The following is a 19,568-nucleotide window of genomic DNA, read 5'->3' as shown; positions in this document are numbered from 1 at the left end:
AGGCTTCAACACATGAATTTACGGAGGGGACAGATATACTCAGGCTATGTCACTAGTAAAACACACTTTGGACTTTTGGGAGCTGAGAGATTAACACCTGACAGAGATGGGAACTCAGATGCCTGTCTTCTGAAGATGTCTTGATGTACACAGCAGTCTGAAGAATCACTATGAAGCCCCTCAGAGGGGTTGCCTGGGGAATGAAATCCTATCCTTTACACTGGGGTTCAAGGCTCCCTGGGAGCTGCTTCTGTTGTCCTGACCCAGCTCATCTCTTTACCATTTCCTCCCTTACTCCAGCCACAGGGCTGTCCTCTAAGATGCTCCAGGCATTCTGAAGTCTTCCCCTCCCCAGGGCATTTGCACATATCATCCCTGCCTCCCTGCCTGCCTGATCAGAGTTCCTTCCTTCTTTGTCTCCCTTGTTCATCACCAAATCCTTCACTCCTAAAACTACGCCTATCTCCTATTAGGTGCTTAGTAAACATTTGTTAATTAATGAAAAAACATACCGAAGTGCACTATGGGTTCTAACTCACATGATTTATTCATATATAATGGAAAAAGCAGTAGCTCAAGCTTTCCCCCTGTTTCTTCCCTTTCTACTCCTAGGCTACCAAGTCAAAGGCAAGAATTAGATAGAGTCCTAGTTGGTTTCATGGATCCAAAACTTTGCTTCCCAGCATTTGCCTGTGTCATCTTTGAGGCTGAAATCTGTCTGTGCCGTGACAGTGATCAGAGGCTTAGTGTTAACAAGCATAAAGCCTTTATTTTATGCCAGATTCTATTTAATCCTCCCGATCTTCTCAACAGCCTCCCTGCTTTTTGTATTCTTACTTGATAATCAAGGGACCCGAGTTTTAGGAGCGTTAAGAAATGGGTTCACGGTCACACTTCTTGTCAATTGTACAACCATATTTTGACCCCAAAGCCAGTGCTCCTTCCTTCACAATACAGTAGGTTGTAAATTTAGAGCATTCCCCCATAGTGTCCCCAAGGTCATAAACTACAGCAGTCCCTTGCAGGGTGCCTCACTGGAGGATTGGGATGGGTTGATGAAAAGGTTGTAAGACATGAAACCTGCAAGTAACACGAGGGTCAAAGGCAGAGCCAGTGATCCAGCCATGATGGTTAACCCTGGACAAGGCGGCCGGCTTCTCCTTGGTTTCTTGGCCTCTTTAATCAATAGAAATAGATAAGAAGCCAGATGAGGAATTCAGGCGAGGCTTTCTTAGGACTCTAGTGCTGCAGCACAAGGGAGCAAAAACAACCAACAGATTCCCTTGCTCTCTCCCCAGCAGGGGCAAGGGGTGGGTGAGCTGGTCCCTTAAATGGGGTGAGGTAGGGGCCAGTCCAGGGGTTGGGCTGGAGGCGTGGTTTAGGTGGTCTGCCCACCTCCTTGGTGGTGCTGTGTGCAAGGATCATGCCCAGTTCCCTGCTTCTGCTCCCACACCCCAAAGTGGCTGTTGGATTTTTGATTTTTTGTATCTTGTTGTCCATAACTGGCCCCAACTGTGCATACACACAGCTATTTTTAGTCCCTTATATAGTTTCTTTGTATTCTGTTGTTCGGTCACAGTGCCAGGACTGCAGCCCAAGGTCCCAGGTCCTAGGTCCCAGCCTGTCTGATCCTGACCTCAACAACCTCATTTCCAGGTGGGAGAACCTGGCATCTGAAGTCCACTGACAGCCCCGGAGTGCTGGGAGAATTAACTAATAAATGATTGGAAAGCACTCGGCCAATGTAAAGTGCTATATAAATGCTTAATAGTAACAACCACCCTGTCAGGCATCCAGGGCTGCTTTTGAGCCCTGTGGTCCCTGTGTAATGAGACTGAACCCTACAAAGTGCTTTACAAAGAGTAAATAATTCATTCTCAGGGCACCCCAGGGAAGCAAGAAAGTCTTCCTCTTACTTTAGAGGAACTGAGATCCAACATTTGATGGGGATGCTCAGCCAGGAGTTTTCACAAAGCCAAATTTGGATCATCGTGGCCCTCTGCATCAGGCCAGGATGGGCCCAGCTGCTCAGGGCTGGGAGCGAGCTGTGCTCCCCGGGGCTCTGGTCAGGCCTTTGTCTGTCAGGCTTTGGAGCCGAAGGCCGTGGCTTGGAAGGGCGAGAAGCACAGGAAGATGAATAAACAGAGCTGGAAGTGGAAACATACAGAGGCTTCTTGTTGATAAGGCACTTGGCTTTTGAGTAGGATGGACACTTTCAGGGCCTTGGAGAAGGAAGCAGCCAAGAACGGGAGATGCTGGTGCAGGGTGGCTGGAGGGGGAGACACTGCATTCAGCCACCGCCATGTAAGGTCCAGGGACTCCCCCCACCTCACTGGTGGTCCTGGGTCCTCCAGGACTTGAAGAGGGTCCCTCCTTGGGCAGGAGTCATAACCTGACCTTGGCCAGGGAGACACAGCTTGGGGAAACAGGAGAGGCCTAACTTCTCTGGTATCAGGGCAGGAACCCACCCTTTAGAGAGGCTGCTGCATGGGGCTCAGGTCCAGGGGCCAGAGGTCTGGGTATCCGGAACAGGGGTGGTTGGGCCCAGAAAGTCTGGGTGTTACAACACTCCTTACTTAGTTTAGATAAAATAAAAATCAAGGTTAAAATAAATTTTAAATAAAGAGTGGGGGGAGAATATAGCTCAAGAGGTAGAGCACATGCTTAGCATGTGCAAAATTCTGGGTTCATCCCCATACCTCCTCTAAAAATAAATACACAAATAAACCTAATTACCTCCCCCCCTCAAAAAATAAATGAAATAAATTTTAAAAAAAAAGAAATAGCCTCATAAAAAAAAAGAATGAGTGCCATTTGTAGCAACATGGATGGAGCTAGAGATGATCATACTAAGTAAAGTAAGTCAGACAACAGGGAAAGACAATTATCGTATGACATCACTTAGATGTGGAATCTGAAAATGACACAAATGAACTTATTTACAAAACAGAATAAGACTCACAGACATAGAAAATGAACTGATGGTTATCAAAGGGGAAGCAGGGAGAGGGATAAATTGGGAGTTCAGGATTAGCAGATACAAACTACTATATACAGAACCGGTAAACAAGGTCCTACTTTATAGCACAGGGGACTATACTGAATAGCTTGTAATAACCTATAATGAAAAAGAAAATTAAAAGGAATATATGCATACATAAATGAGTCACTATGGTATACCCCAGAAACTAACAGAACCTTGTAAATCAATTATACTTCAATAAAAAAAGGAAAAAAAATCAAAGTTAAAAAAAACTATTTAACATGTCAAAAAAGGTCATTTATTATCCATTCCTTGACTCCATGTTGATCAACTGCTTTGCATGTGCCTGAGACTGTTCTGAGCACTGGGAAAAAGGACTCAGGTCCTGTAAGGAATAAGGCGGGAAGTGGACAAGGAAGAACCGAACAAAACCAGGGACAAATGAATGGATCAGAAATGGTGGGGAGTGTTCCACGGAAAACGGGATGCACTCCTCAGAGAAAGCCTCTCGAGAAGAGAACAAGAAATCATTCAGAGTAAATATGCAACACCCATGAAACTTCGCCTTCAGAGTAATATAGCATCGGGAGGAATAAAACATAGAAAGAACATGGGAATGAAAGACTAGAAGGAAAAATCATTGCGATACATTTTAACACACATCTTTCAACCTTCAGCAAATCAAGTAGTTAAAAATAAGGGACACAGAAATGAGATTAGAATGAATCCGATTGGACAAACAGGTAGAATTTAGACTTCGTGCCTTAGAGGGAGTAAGCCCGCTCATCAGACATCCTGGGATATTTACAAAAGACGACACAAAACCTAAACAGCAGAAATTATACACACAACAGTCTAAAATAAAGTACAACCAAACTAGAAATTGATAACAAAGTTTCAACAAACAAATGAAGTTTAGCCCCATGGAAAGTTTTTGAAAAAATTCAGAAGAGGTACAGTGGAGCTTTTAACTCACTAGGGTCATAGAGGTCACATTTGCAATTATAGCTTCTTGGGGAGAAAAAAAAACAATTAAAACAAAGACAGTGAATTTCAAAAAAATATGAAATGTGGCCCAAAATGAAAACAGAAACAAGTTTATAACCTTAAGTGCTCTCATTATATGTACAAAAATAAAGATTAGTCAGTAGCATAAGAAGTTAGCAGAAAACATAGGAGCCTCAGCAAAACAGGTAGATGGAAACAATATAGATAAAAGCAAAAATCAAGGCAGCAAATAAAACAAAAAAGCAGAAAAGGCTTCCACCCTAAGAGGAAGTAAGTGATTGGTAAGTCCACTTCAAACTGGGTCTTTTTGTGTAGGGATGTGGGTTGGGTGAAAATCACTGTAAAACAGAGAAACCTCAGGTAAGTCTAATCAAGAAAAGAGACAGACAAATAAATATAAACAGTTATGTGAGATGAGATGTAACAAAGGTAAGTAAATTACAAAACATTATGAAATCTTATATTGAAATTTACTCCAAAAGTACAAACTTCCAGATCAAGTTAATCAATTTTTCCAGGATAAAAGCAAAAGGTTAAACTTGGCTTTAGAAGATTAGGAATCCTATAGGGAACAATACTCATGGTGAAATTTTTTTTTTTAATATTTCAGAATAACTCCTCAAGAACACCCCCTGGCCAAATGATGACATTTGGCCCTTCACATTTTCAAGGAACAGTTAATCACTATGCTATGTAAACTGTACCGGAAGACACAAAATATGGTAAATTACCATCCTCATTTTCTGAAATTAACATAAACCCAATGTCAAAATTTGACCCCAAAAGCAGCTATGGACCAATTTCAACTTCACGTGTAAATATAAAAGCAAAAATCAGGGCCAGCTTCATGGACATGTGACCTACGTACAACACAGAGCCTTGTGCTCAGAAAAGCCCCACGCTTGATTTAATTCTCTGTCACCAGCTTGAAATTCTTAAAAATTTTTCAACAAGGGACCCCACTCTTATGCTTTACACTAGGTCCTGCAGATTCTGTTGCCAATCCTGATAGAAATATTAGCAAATCGAATATGATAGTACAATAAAATAATCTCTACGTTGATCAAGGTGATTCTACCTAAGGATGCAAGGGAGATGGAATATTAGGAAATGTATTATAAAATGTTAACCAGACATTTGATGGAACCAAATGTGAAGATGACTCATAATCTTAAAACTTGAAGGATACATTTTTGAATGGGAAAAGTCTACCTTAAGCCAAAATAATACTTAATTCATTAGTAAGCAGCAAGGAGACTCATTAGGATGGACCAAAAAATCTGTTTATATCAATTAGATTCTCAGGTGGGTGCAAGACAAATCAATGTAAACCAAGAACGTCACTCAATACCAGTGATAATTACTAAAAAAGAATAATAAGGAAACAATTTCTTCGCAATATATTTTTAAAGCATAAAATAATCACGTCACTATTATAATACATATGTAGTCAACTTGAATGTTTACTGAAATATATAAAGTACTATTTTAAAAAAGGGAGAAAAATTGCAAATATATTGCAAAGTTGCCAGAGGGTCCCATAAATAGGCCTAAATGAATAAATAAATAAAGTAAATTGTGTTCCAATTGGACAGTTTAGACAATTACTATCAATATGGCAGTGGAATTTTTTTTAATGAAACAAATGTTTACACAATTATTCTAAATATTATCTAAAAAATAAACAAGTAAGAAAGGTTGGAAGCATTTTTTAAAAGCAGGGGGGACTGTTCTGCCAAATTTTAAAGTGCGTACTAAAGTTCCAACAATGAAGTGTTTTATCGGCGGGAGGATTTGCAAACAGATCAATGGAAAAGACTAAGCACAGAAAGATATCTCCAAAATATATAAAAATTGATAAGATGATAAAAGGAACATCACACCCAAGGGAAAAGCAATGGATTAGTCATCAGATGGAATTTGTATTTACAATGGAACCTTAAAAAAATACAAGTAAATGCATGTCAATAATTACTGAGATCAGGATGGTCGAGGCACTTCTAACATCAACAGTAAAAAGTATCACAAAGGAAAATGTAGATAAACTGCATAATCTATATACATATATTATATAGAGGTTATATCAATAATACCACATTTAAAAAATAAAAGGCCAAGACAAACTGAAAAGGAGTATTTTCAACAAAGATGACAAAGGGGTTAATGTTCTTATAAGAACTCTTACAAATCAGAAAGAAAAAACTTAATATCACAAAAGAAATATGAGCTAAGCATAAAGACAAATGGCCAGGAAGCCATAATATATGAAAAATGTTCAGCCTCATTAATAATCAATAGAAGGGGAATTGAAACAATGAGATATTGTCTCGTGCATATGGAAATGGCAATGAGGAACACAGTGATTTTTATTCTTAACATTGAAAGACGACTATTACTGCTGTGGACAAAACCAATTCTGATGGATGCATAAACTGTGCAAATTTTCTGGACACAATGTGATAATATGTATGAAGAACCTTCAAAGTTTTTCACCTTTAGATCCAATAACTCTATTTCCACAAATCTTTCCTAAGAAAAAATAATCAGAGAAGCACCAAAAGATACAAGTACAGGAATAACCAATACAATATTACATTTTTTTCCCAAATACTTTTACCTTTAATTACTGAATACATTTTTTATATTGATTCACATTTTCTAGCTAGAAAAGTTTATTTTTCAAATTTTCTATTTTGAGATCATTGAGAGTCACATGCAGTTATAAAAAGATGTAATACAGAGAGATCCAACACCCTTCACCCAGCTTCCCCCAGTGGTAACATTGTATAACTCTAGTACAGTATAAACAACCAGGGAACTAACAAAGATACAACACCATTATTCATACTTACCCTGCTTTACTCTATCCTTTGTGAGTATATTTAATTTTATGCAATTTCAGCACGTGAATAGATTAGTGGCAACACCACCACCACAGCAAAGATATGAACAGTTCTCTAACCACATGGATCCCCTGTGTTTTTATAGCCTCACCCACTTCCCTCCCCTCACAGCTCCTAACCCCTGGCATTCACAACTCTATCCTCCAGCTCTATCATTTTGTCATTGCAAGAGTGTTATATAAATGAAATCAGACAACAAGTTGCCCTTTGGGATTGGCTTTTCTCACTCCGCATTATTCCCTTGAGATCATCCAAGTTGTTGCCTGTGTTAATATTTTGTTCCTTTTTATTGCTGAGTAGGATTCCATGGTATGGATGGACCACAGTTTTGTTTAACTGTTCACCCGTTAAAGAATATTTGAGTTGTTTACAGTTTGGAGCTGCTATAAACATTTATGTACAGGTTTTGCAGTATTATTCTTAAAAGCAAAAAATAAAATAAAATAAAATAAAATAAGATAAAATAAAATACCTAAGCAACTTAGAATTCAAATGTCCAAGAACAGGGAAATAATTGAATAAATTACAGCAAATTGAATATTCCAGTGTCATTAAAAATTATGTATAATTGGTAAACTCAATGAGCTAAATTCAAAGGTACAAGCAGAAAATGATTTTTTCCCTCGACTCTGTTTGGGAAGGGAATGTCTGATTACTCCTGCTTGCCCTGGACAACACTGAGTGTATCCTGCAAGCATTTGGTAATCTGGTTTTGGGGTATTAAAAAATCTTGTCCAATTGAAATCAAAAGCTCCATTTCTCATCCATTTAAAAATCTTCTCCCCTCTACCTAGTGGGAAGTGGGGCATGATGTATATAGACTTTCCTTCCCAGGCTCCTGCATCCCTCCCTCTGCAGTCTGCCGCTTTTGCATCCTCCAGGGCTGGATGGGAGGAAGGGGCAGGACAGAGTGCCCTCCCATTACTGTGGGGTCCCTGCCTTCTCTTGCCCTTCCCTCCTGTCGGCTGTGCAGCAGGAGGGCTCTCCCTCTCTCGCCCCCTCCCCCTCTCCCCTACTCCCTCTCTCCTCCCCCTGCTGTTCTTTGTGTACCCCAGACCCTCAGGATGCTGAGCCAAGCTCTTCTAAAATCTCTTCCCCCTCTTCTTTCCCTATAGCCAGGAGGGAAGGGCCCAGGAGTTTCTAAGTTTAGAAAGTACCCTGATCAGTGGGAGAGGGAGAGATTTCAGTTTCCCTTCAAGCGTATACTTCCGTTATGAGAGATTTTTTCCCCAAGCACTCTAGTTGTCTTGAACCAGAAAAGCACCCCACTCTGGGAGGGACAACCCCCCAGCCCTCCATATTCAAAGAATCCTTACTCTGAGCCATTCCCAGCTTGAACACACACTAGAGGTTGGCGATTGGCTGAGGTACCAGGACTCACTGTGGCTGGTCTGGGCAAGTCCTGTGAAGGCAGGTCTAGAATCTCAATTTAGAATATGTGTGCATTTCACATCTTTGTTTTCAGCTTCGTGGTCTTGTGTGAGACCCAAACAGAAAAGTGCACTCCGTTTCTTATAGTGGACGTGTCAGGAGCCCTGCCCAGATCCCCTGAGATCTTTTTGACCATATCTCTCCTCCCCCTCCCAGCTTGGTTGTATTTTCCCCTGCTGATTTTTTTAAATTCTTTTTTAAAATTATTATTCATTTTTAATTGAAGTATAGTCAGTTTAAAATATTGTGTCAATTTCTGGTGTACAGTATAATGTTTCAGTCATACATGTACATACATATATTCATTTTCATATTCTTTTTCATTATAGGTTACTATAAGATATTGAATATAGTTCCCTGAGCTACACAGGAGCACCCTGTTGTTTATCTATTTTATATATGTAGTAGTTAGAATAGCCAAGATATGGAAACAGCCTAAATGTCCACCAACAGATGACTGGATAAAGAAGTTGTGAGATATATATATAATGTGTATGTGTGTGTGTATATATATATATATGTGATGTATATATGTAATATATGGTTTATATATACAGTGGAATACTACTCAGCCATATAAAAGAATAAAATCATACCACTTGCTGCAACATGGATGGACCCTGCTCTTTGAAGGAGGACTGCCCTCCTTCAAAGGCTGCTGGAGCCCCTTTGCCAGCACACATGGAGAGTCAGAAGTGCCCCTTAGTTGACAGCTGACTGGTGCAAGAATCTGGAAGCCAGTCCCTTGGTCTGAGGTTTGAACAACTCTGAGATGAAACTGACCCTCAGAGCACCCTGGAATCAGGCTGAGGCTAATCCCGTGGGATTTTGTTTTAAATCACACCGTGGCTGGCCTCCTCCCTTTCTCTGCCCCTCACCCCACCCCATGACTAGTTTCTCTTGGGAACGTTTCCTTAATAAGTCCTTATTTCAAGGTCTGTCCCTGAAGACAATGACCTAAGAATTGGTTTAAGCAGAGGATGTAAGCTCCTGCTTTGGGGATGACAAATAATGTATCCTTGCAATAGGTAGCAGCTTAGAATAAGGGGACTGCATATGGATCCTTCTTATATGAAGGAACTCTGATTTTGGAGGAGGTTATTAGGGTTTTTTAATGTATTATTTCCTTTCTTTATTATTTTTTTAAATGGAAGTACTGGGAATGGAACCCAGGGCCTTGTGGATGCTAGGCACACATTCTACCACTGAGCTATACCCTGCCCGCCTTGAAGGCACTCTTCACACACCGTCTCATTCAGTCTGTACAACATGCCAAAATGTAGGAACCATGTTCCCATTTTACAGATAAGGAAAGTAGGATTTATCATGGAGTTAAGTACTTTCCCTAAACCGGAGTCTTTCAGAGTAGCCTGACAGATATAATAGCAGCAGCAGCACCTTGACAACAGCTGGACACTGTTGTCACCATGGTCCTGCCAGGTAAGTGTCCTTATCCCCATTTGGCAGACCAGGCACCTGAGCTTTGCCACATTGAGGGCCAGCATCAGTATCACTGCAGGATTTGAGGCCAGGACTCTCTGGCTCCCAATCTGTGCCACTCCCATCAAACTGTGCTGCCCAGTGGGAGCAGCCTCCCTCAGCAGCCCCCAAAACATTCTTATTGCAATGGACCTCTGGAAGACCATCAGTTCACCCAAAACCCTGGCTGATTGGCTATGTAGCCCCATGCTTTGAAAACCACAAAAGTGTCACCGATATGAAGCAGATTCGTCAAAAAAGCTTTGTCCACTTGGAGAATGCTATGCCTCTGTTCCTGAGAATAGGGGCAGCCTCTGCCTTAACAGGTGGAGGCACCGCATAAATGATGGATAAACAAACAAGAACGGAATCAAATGCCAGGCGCTGTGCTAAAGGCTGGCACGTGTTATCTCCTGGAATCTCATGGCAGAGAAAGTGATTATCTACACCCACCATGATCCTCCTCTCCTCTCTAGTTACAGACCTTTGGGTTTTCATATAGGAGAAGATACACCGGCTAAAACCTTTATTTAGCTCACTCCTTTGCAGTTAAAGGTAGTCTGTGACTGAATCTGGCCAACAGAATGGAAATGAATTGCTCTGTTTGAAACGTTGGAAAATCTATTCAACTGAGAAGAACAGTCTCAGCCTCCCCATGCCCTGCTCCCTTCCTTCTGGCTGCCAGCCTGGAATGCTGGCATGACGGCTGGAACTTTGCAATCATCCTGAACCAAGAGGTGATCTTGAGGATGAAAGCTACACATCAGGGTGTGAAGAAAAAGAGGGGATCCTGCCCTGTGATGTCACCATGGATTGCCTTTCTAATGCTGGGTGGCCTGGTTTCAGACTTTTTGAAACCACCAAGATATTTCATTTCTCTATTTTATTGCAGTTTAACTTAACCCAAAGCATTATAAATTACCTCAACCATTCTGAAAGGGTGACTGGGAAGGTTCAGAGCTGACTGCTAAATTTTTCACTCCTCTGAAATCAGGGCATTTGGGAGGCTCTGGTAAAGTCAGGTTGAATTTTCCAGCACTGTGGACACCCTGGGGTGTCCTGGAGATGTGTTCTTACCCTCACAGTGGGGAATGTTGACTGATCATCAAGAATCGGGGTTGGTGCGTAGTATCCCACAAATGCATTCATCATGCTGGCTCTCAGCTGCCTGGGGTTAAACAAAAAGCAAAGGGTTGCCTAGGATTAACCTTGATGGGAAAAAGAAGATATTTATATACCCCCTTTGTAGACTGCTTTCAACTACTGAAGAATTCACCACCATTAACTACGGTGGTGATAATTATACAGTGTGTAAAATACACTATGTAGGTAGAGTATGCAATTAAATAATTATCATTTTTCATGAGCTCTTATGTGATCATTCCAGGAAGATGAGCAGGGTTAACAATGTTGTCAAATTAAACTTACCTCATGTCTACGACCATCACCCAGGTGTTCAGCTTCCTGGACCTCAGTATCCTCATCTACAAATGAGGAGCTTGAATGAGATGCTCTCAGGAGACTTTGGATCTCAAGGATCTGGCAGCTAAATCGTGGCTGTTTTAGGCCTTGGGAGAAAGTGGGCCATTTCCTCTCGGTCATGGGATTTGATTTGGAAAACCGAGAAAGGTCTTTTTTTTAATTCCAAAGAAAATATTTTATTTTATTATTTATTTTCTTTAATTGAAATATAGTCAGTTACAATGTGTCAATTTCTGGTATACAGTACAATGTCCTAGTCATGAATATACATACATACATATATTCATTTTCATATTCTTTTTCTTTAAAGGTTATTACAAGATATTGAATATAGTTCCCTGTGCTATACAGAAGAAACTTGGGGTTTTTTTAAACTATTTTTATATATAGTGGCTAACGTTTGCAAATCTCAAACTCCGAAATTTATCCCTTCACACCCCCTTTCCCCCGGTAACCATAAGACTGTTTACTATGTCTGCGAGTCTGTTTCTGTTTTGTAGATGAGTTCATTAGTGTCCTCTTTTATCTTTTTTTTTTAAGATTCCACATATGGTATTTTTCTTTCTCTTTCTGGCTTACTTCACTTATAACGATCTCTTGACTACAATGCAAAAGTGATGTGGTCTCTTTCTCGAAGATACACAGCACTTTTTGCTTCCTACATTCAAAACAAGCTCCCTTTAGTGAAGCGGCTTCAATGGCACATCTCAGCCTTTTCTAAATTAGGGCATCCATATCACGTGGGAATAACCAAGATGCTGTCTATGGTTGGAAGTGACCAGCTGCCCCTCCCTGTGCCTGCTCGCTGCCCCCAGGGCCAAGGGGAATAACACGTTGGCATTTCTGTAACCCAGCTGTGGCCCACTAGAGGTGCTGGATTCAAGGATCAGAAAAAATCAAGAAAAGTAAACATTGTTGCCATATTTATCTAGTTATCAGATTTACTTTTGGTTTTGGTTTTGCCTGCCATGCAAGCACAGGGGCTGAGACCTTGTAAAAAACTATCCAAAGGCATCTCAGGTCAATCTGCTGGAACTTTGGGTCTACATGTCCACAGGCTCCATCCCCAGACTCAGGCAGCCCCTTGGGCTGGCCAAAGCTGCCAAGACATCGTGCAGACAGCAGGACCCCCCTTTCACGCTGGGGGTCCTCCCACTCCGGGCCAAGTTAGTTTGACCTGCTGGAAAAGCCCCTATCCTTCCTCTTGAGACCAGTGACAGTTTTCTACCCAAAGCCGGCCTAGGTTGGGGATTGAGGGAACAGCCTTGAAAAAGAGAATGCCTGGGACGGAGGAGAGATAAATTAGGAATTTGGGATTAACATAGACACACTATAATATATAAAGTAGATAAACAACAAGGGCCTACTGTATAGCACAGGGAACTATGTTCAGTAGTTTATAATAACCTACAATGGAAAAGAATCTGAAAAAGAACATATATGTATATATATGTAAGACTGAATCACTTTGATGTGCACCCAAAACTAACACAACATTGTAGGTCAACTATATACTTCAATAAATTTTAAAAAAATGAAATCATAAAAAAAGTTTAGTCATTAGTGCTAAATAAACTTAATTACAATTCCTTTTTAAAAAAGAAAGCAAGAAAGCCTAGCTATCTTTTTGGGGGCACTGAAAGATGAACTTGATTTTGTTCGTGCTGGGGCCAGATGGCCATCACACAGATGCCCCTGTATTTTATCATTCATGAGTAGAGGTAGAGACAGTGGCCAGGCCTGGGATTCTGGAGTTAGGGACCCTCCTTCTAACTCTAATTCCACTGTTTGCTTCACTTTGCTAAGCCTTGGTTTTTTCCTGTGCAACACGGGAATATTCCATCTACATTAATAAATATTTATTAAAAACCTATTATGTGTCAGGTACTAGGCTAAGGTCAAGGGAGAGTATGATGAATGAAACAGCAGAAGATGCTGCCACGTGCTGCCCAGAACCCCCCCATGAAGAAGGACTTGCTGCCCCAGCTGCTGGGGGTGCTGTGGGTGGGGCTGGGGTGGGGCAGGGACCTTCACAAATCATGTCAGTGCAGCGCCACCTGGTACAAGGTCTTGTCCTTCCCAGGGTGGCCTTCATCCAGTGAGTGATTGAATCCAAAGGATGAAGACCTGGCCATGTCAGCCCAACTCAGGACACTCACATCTGAAGGGCCACCCCAGCCCCAAAGCTCCCAGAGATGTCAGACAGGAGCAAAGCTTGATTCTTCCTTCACCCACACCGGCTGCAACCCCCGCCCTTCTACAGGGCTGGTCCCAAATGCCCTTCTTCATAGACATCCCGCCAGCTAAACCCCATCTCCAAGTGTGCTGCCTGAGAAACCCAACCTGCAACAAAAACAGCCTTCCCTCTCTCAGGCAACCAACCCGGAGAAATGATGACGTGGTTTTGTGAAGTCCGAGGAGAAGAGCAAATGAGATGTGTGTGAAAGCACTTCAGTTGCCCTAAACTACATCGAAGTGGTGGCTTTCTTTTCTTTCTAGTAATCTGAAGTGAATTGAGCTGCAATGTGAAAACCTCTCTCACTGCTTGGAAAGAAAACTTGCCAATTCCGCCCCCTTCCCCATCTTCAAAGGCTCATTCTCAAGACACAAATAAACTTATTTACAAAACAGAAACAGACTCACAGGCATAGAAAACAAACTTATGGTTACCAGAGGGGGAAGAGGGACGGAAGGGATAAATTGGGAGTTCGAGATTTGCAGATATTAACTACTATATATAAAATAGATAAACAGCAAGGTCCTACTGTATACACAGGGAGCTATATTCAATATCTTGTAGTAGCCTGTAATGAAAAAGCATATGAAAGTGGATATATATAATATGGATATGGATGACTGAAACATTATGCTGTACACCAGAAATTGATGCAGCATTGTAAACTGACTAGGCTTCAATAAAAAACAGTAAATAAAAAAAAACAAAGAAACAGAGAAGCAATAAACCACAATAAAAACAACAAAAAAATTCACACTCTCTCTCTCACACACACACACACACACACACACACAGTCTCATTCTCAGTAGCCTGCATGGGATCAGCCACACAGACAGGGGTGGCATCATCCCGGTCCCCTCTGGTGACAAGACTGAGGGTACTTCAGGTACTCCAAGTAACTCTCTCAGTTCATGTCTGCCAAGTGCCTATCATTAGCCAAGCCCAGTTCTGGAGGCCACAAAGCGGAGAGAGCCACCCGACCCCAAGCCCAGCTGACAGCTTTCCAAGTTCCGCAGTGCTATAACCAACTCTGCAGAAGCAGAATCCTCGGCTCCAAACCACTAATGAACTCCTTCTAGCTCCAGGTTTAATTAGTTTTCATTGCAATATTAATGATCCTAACAAACCATTTCAACTTCCCTATTGCACAGCTGGAATTCTTTTATTTGGCATTTGGTCTCTTATTTTATAAGAAAATCCCACTCGCATCCTCCTTCCCGCCTGCCCCATCGAGAGGGAATAAGATCGCATTCTGACTTTGCTTATCACTTTGGCCAGCCCAGGGACAGCAGCTTTAATAATTTTGAAACTGGGAGCATTAAACACATCACAAACTGCCATACAAATAACATATAATATAACTCCGGGATTTTAATTACAGTGACTAATATATGCACCAATCCTAAAATCTCTGCAGACCATTAGGCCACATGCACGGACATTACTGGAAGGCTTAAAATTTGCACAAGGTATGTCATTAGTTGATTCAAGACCTTCTAGACCTAGAGTTCTCGCCTGGGACTCAGAATTCATTTGCTGGGCACTTTGAACTACCCAGCCAGAGGCAGCACTATTTTCATTAGTGACTATGAAAAATGATTAAACACTGCTACCGGGTCAGGTTGGTTTATGTTGAGGGCAGATGTGGCTGCATGGCTGAGCAATTAGGCATTTGTTGGTGGATTCCGATGACTCATTATTTTCTCTGCCTTTCCAAAGCAAGAAAGAAGCAACAGCAAACTGACATGTGATGGAACTACGTCCCTCCTGCTTCCAGAAATTCTCCAGCCCAGCTTTAATAGAAATTGATCTGAGAATCCATTGGATTTTTGGTACAGTTTTCTTCCAGCCAGAGACTTGGATTTGGGTGGAACTGCTGGGTGATGACTGATAAAACAAAAAACTAAGTCCCCCAGCGGGATGTCCAAAGGAGAACTAGCAGCCTGTGCTCTAAGTCCAAGGACACATGGTGAACTCAAGCTCAGATCAGACAGCATCAGCAGCCGGTGGCCAGGCTGTGTAGGGCAGCAGCACTGAGCTTGTGGTGAGGGTCCAAGCTCAGAGATGCAGCCAATGCAATTCAGTCCCAGCCGACACCGGGGAGGGAATAAGGAAAAGGGAGGTAAATTGGCCAGAGAGATGGAGCAAGAAAAGGAGACCATCAAGGATGTTCACACTGTGGATGGAGAGCAAACCATTCTGGAGTCTATTCTCTAGGGTGGCAGGAGCTCTGCCTGTTCTTCCAGATCTTTGACAAGGAAGCCTTTAGTACCCACAGCTTGGGGAGCACCTTCAGTTAAAATCACTGACGTGGCTTCCTTAGGGAGAAGCACCTACCCCTGCTACAAAGTCAGCCAGGCTGGAACCACTCCTGTGACGATGCTCTCCCCACCAGCGTCCTTGCCTCTGGCATGGCCCCAGCCCCCATGCGTCTGAACATGCACACTGTAGCCAGATTAAACTTAGATTGGATCACCTTTCTTTCCTGCTCATGACCTCTCAAAAGCCATAAGTGCTGTCAGCTACACTAAGGGGACCCCATCAGCTCTGTCTGTTTCAATGCCAGGATTTCAAGGTGGCCCAGTGTCCCTAGTACCCTTGTAAAATCTCAATAACCAGTCAGAGAATGAAAAACAATTATAAAAAAAAAAACAAAAACCCATGCAAAAGCACAGCTGTAAAATGTTTATAAATAAACTTAACATAAAATGTATAATATCTATATTTTTTAAATGACTACATGTTAGTGAAGGAAATAAAAGACAACCTGAGAAATAAAGGGATATCTCTTTTTACTGGATAGACAGTCTCAATCTTAATATATCAATTCTCTCCAAATTGATCTACACATTTATTTCAATTGCAAGTAAAATCCCAGGAGGGGATTTTTATAAAAATTGGATTTTTATATTTCTGTGTTTATAGGAATGGACAAATGATTCTTAACTTACACAGAAATGCAAAGACCTCAAGGAACCAGGTCAATTTCAGAAAGAAAAAAAAGAACAAAGTTTAAGGTCTTATACTACCAGATTTCAAGACTTACTATGAAATTATAGTAAGTAATCATTGTAGTTTTGGTATAAAGATCAATAAGAATACTTTCAAGTTTTCAGAAAGGGAAAATACAATGGAGTTGCCTACAAAGGAAGAAGCATCATCTCTGCTTCTGACTGTGCATCAACCACACTGAGTGCTAAAAGATTATGAAGCAATACCTTAAAAATTCTGACAGCAAATTTATTTTTCATCGGAAATTCTGTACTCATACCAACAATGGAATGTGAGAGAATAAAGACATTTTTACAGATGCCAAGATTTGAAAAGTGTACTTGCCTCACTCTTTCATGTGTTTGAGAATGCACTCCAGCCAAACAAGGGAATCTACCAGCAGACCTCCGGGACCTGTTGGACAACAAAAGGTCTAACATTTGCATCATTGGAAGCTCAGAAGAAGAGAAAGGATGTGAGCTGAGAAGTTTTCACAGCAATAATAGCTAAAAATTTCTCAAATAGAGTGAAAAACATAAACTGACAGACAAATAACTGAGCACACCTCAAATAAGAAAAACCAAAAGAAATCCACACCAACATACATTACAAGTAAACTTTTGAAAATTAAAGGCAAAGAAAAAAATCTTAAAAGCAACCAGGGAGAAGTGATACTTTTCTTATGTAGAAACACCAATTCAAGTGACAGCAGGTTTTTCACATGAAGATAGAGTCCCAGAGAAAGTGGCACACCATTTTTCAGGTGCTGAAAGAAAAGGACTGTCAATTCTCAAATTCTGTATCCAATGAAACTATCCTTCAGAGAAAACTATAGCACTAAATGCTTACATTAGAAAAGAGTAACGATCACAAGACAATAACCTAAGTCCTATCTCAAGAAGCTAGAAAAAGAAAGACAAAATAAATCCAAAGCAGATAGAATGAGGGGGGGGAAAAAAAAAACCAAGATAATCGAAGAAACTGAAACAGGAAAATAATAGAGAAAATCAATGAAACCAAATATCTACTTCTTTAAAAAGTACAAATAAAATGGATACACCTCTAGTAAGACTGACAAAGGTAAAGAAGAGAGAAGACACAAATCACCAATATCAGGAAAGAAATAGGAGACTTTACCACAGAACTTGCTTGCAGCCATTAAAAAAAATAAGAAGAGAACACTATAAACAACTTTATACTCATGAATTCAACAACTTAGAAGAAATGGATGAAGTTCTAAAAAACTACAACTATAAAACTCAACCAAGATGAAATAGATAACCTAAATAGTCCTATAACAACTAAAATTGTGCAATTAAAAAGTTCCCAAAACATAAATCTCCAGGTCCAATGGCTTTACCATAGAATTTTACCAAATATTTAAAGAATTACATTTTTGTATAATGTCAACAAAAAAGTAAAAGAAAGAGCAATCCTTAACTCGTTTTCTGAGACTGCTGTCACCTTGATACAAAACCAGACAAAGATATCATAAGAACAGAAAACTACAGACCAATATCTTTCATTAACTTAGAGGTAAAACTCCCAGTAAAGTGTAGGCAAATGTAATTCAATGATAATATAAATAGAATTAAACACCATAACCAAGTAGAATTTATCCCAGGTATGCAAGGCATATTCAACATTCAAAAGTCAGTGTAATCCACCATATCAACAGGCTAAAGCAGAAAAATCATATGATATCAATTGACACAGGAAAAACATTTGACCAAATCCAACACCCATGTATAGTAATTCAAAAAAAAAAAAAAAAAAAAAAAAAAAAAACCTTCCCAGTAAGCTAGGACTAGAGGGGAACCACCTCAACATGATAAACAGCATTTACAAAAAGCTTACAACCAACATCATACTTAACAGTGAAAAACTGAACAAGGGAATGTCTGCTCTCACCACTACTCTTTAGCATAGTTGAAATTCTAGCCACTGCAATAAGGTAAGAAAAGAAACAAAGGGCTTATAGATTGAAAATGAAGAAATAAAACTGTCTTTATTTGCCAATGGGATAATTGTCTATATAGAAAAATCCCAAGAAATACACACACACACACACACACACAAAATCAGAACTAGTAAGTGAGTTCAGCAAGATTGCAGAATAAAAGATCAACACACAGAAGAAAATTGCATTTCTACACACATAAATGAACACTTTCCAACCACAGTTAAAACACAATACCATTGATTATTGCTCCAAAGAAAATGAAACACTTAGATATAAACTTAACAAAGCATGGGCAGGATCTGTATGGCAAAAATTATAAAATGCTGAAAGAAATCAAAGAAGACCTAAGTAAGGGAGATATAGTATGTTTATGGGTTGGAAAACTCAACGTAGTGACCTGGATTCTGACCTCAGCTAAATGCACCTTGGGTTGGACCCAGTGGTCTCTCTCTTTCTGCCTTTCTGCCTGATCTGCTCCATCTTTACTTCCTTACATCGGTACCAATGCCATAAAGGAGACCCACCTACAAAGAGGCACTAGGGGATGTGGCAGGCTTCCCCAGCTGAGGTACCCAGTCAGCTCAAGTTAAACCTTTGCTAGAGTTTGTTTGTTTTTTTTTTTTTTAATATGAAATGCTTCATGAATTTGCATGTCATCTTTGCTAATCTTCTCTGTATCATTCCCATTTTAGTATATGTGCTGCCAACGCAAACTCAAGGATCTTGTCTTAGATGGTCCCATCAGAGACCAAGTTGAAGGGCTAATTGTATTTGGGAAGTATCCCAGGCATGTGGCGTGTAGGACCTGGGAAGTGGGCAGAAAAAACACGAGAGGCAACTCAAGGATGCATTCTGAGTTACCCACTGCTAAGGGGACTGGTGTTCCACCTGACCAGAACCTTCTGAAGAACTTTTTGAAATGCCTTTCAGAATTGTCCTCCTGGGACTCAGGTGGAAATCAGCTCATCTTTTGTCTGTCTCCTGCCACAGGTCAAGGGTGGTCCCGGGTACACATACCCCTGCACTTTGAGACCATAGCTGTGTGGGTGCTCAGTGGGTTCCCATGGGTGTGGCCACCTGCCCTGGCATCA

The 19,568-nt window shown here is 40.7% G+C and overlaps 1 pseudogene; it reads right to left on the bottom strand.

Moving 5' to 3' along the window:
* Positions 1–19,099: 19,099 nt before the first annotated feature.
* On the bottom strand, positions 19,100–19,191 carry LOC116156185 (U6 spliceosomal RNA; annotated as a pseudogene).
* Positions 19,192–19,568: the final 377 nt, after the last annotated feature.

Source organism: Camelus dromedarius, chromosome 8 (genome assembly GCF_036321535.1).
Source record: "Camelus dromedarius isolate mCamDro1 chromosome 8, mCamDro1.pat, whole genome shotgun sequence".
NCBI classification, from domain to species: Eukaryota; Metazoa; Chordata; class Mammalia; order Artiodactyla; family Camelidae; genus Camelus; species Camelus dromedarius.
The sequence above is the reverse complement of the archived record's forward strand: the minus strand, read 5'-3'. Positions and strand labels throughout refer to the sequence as shown.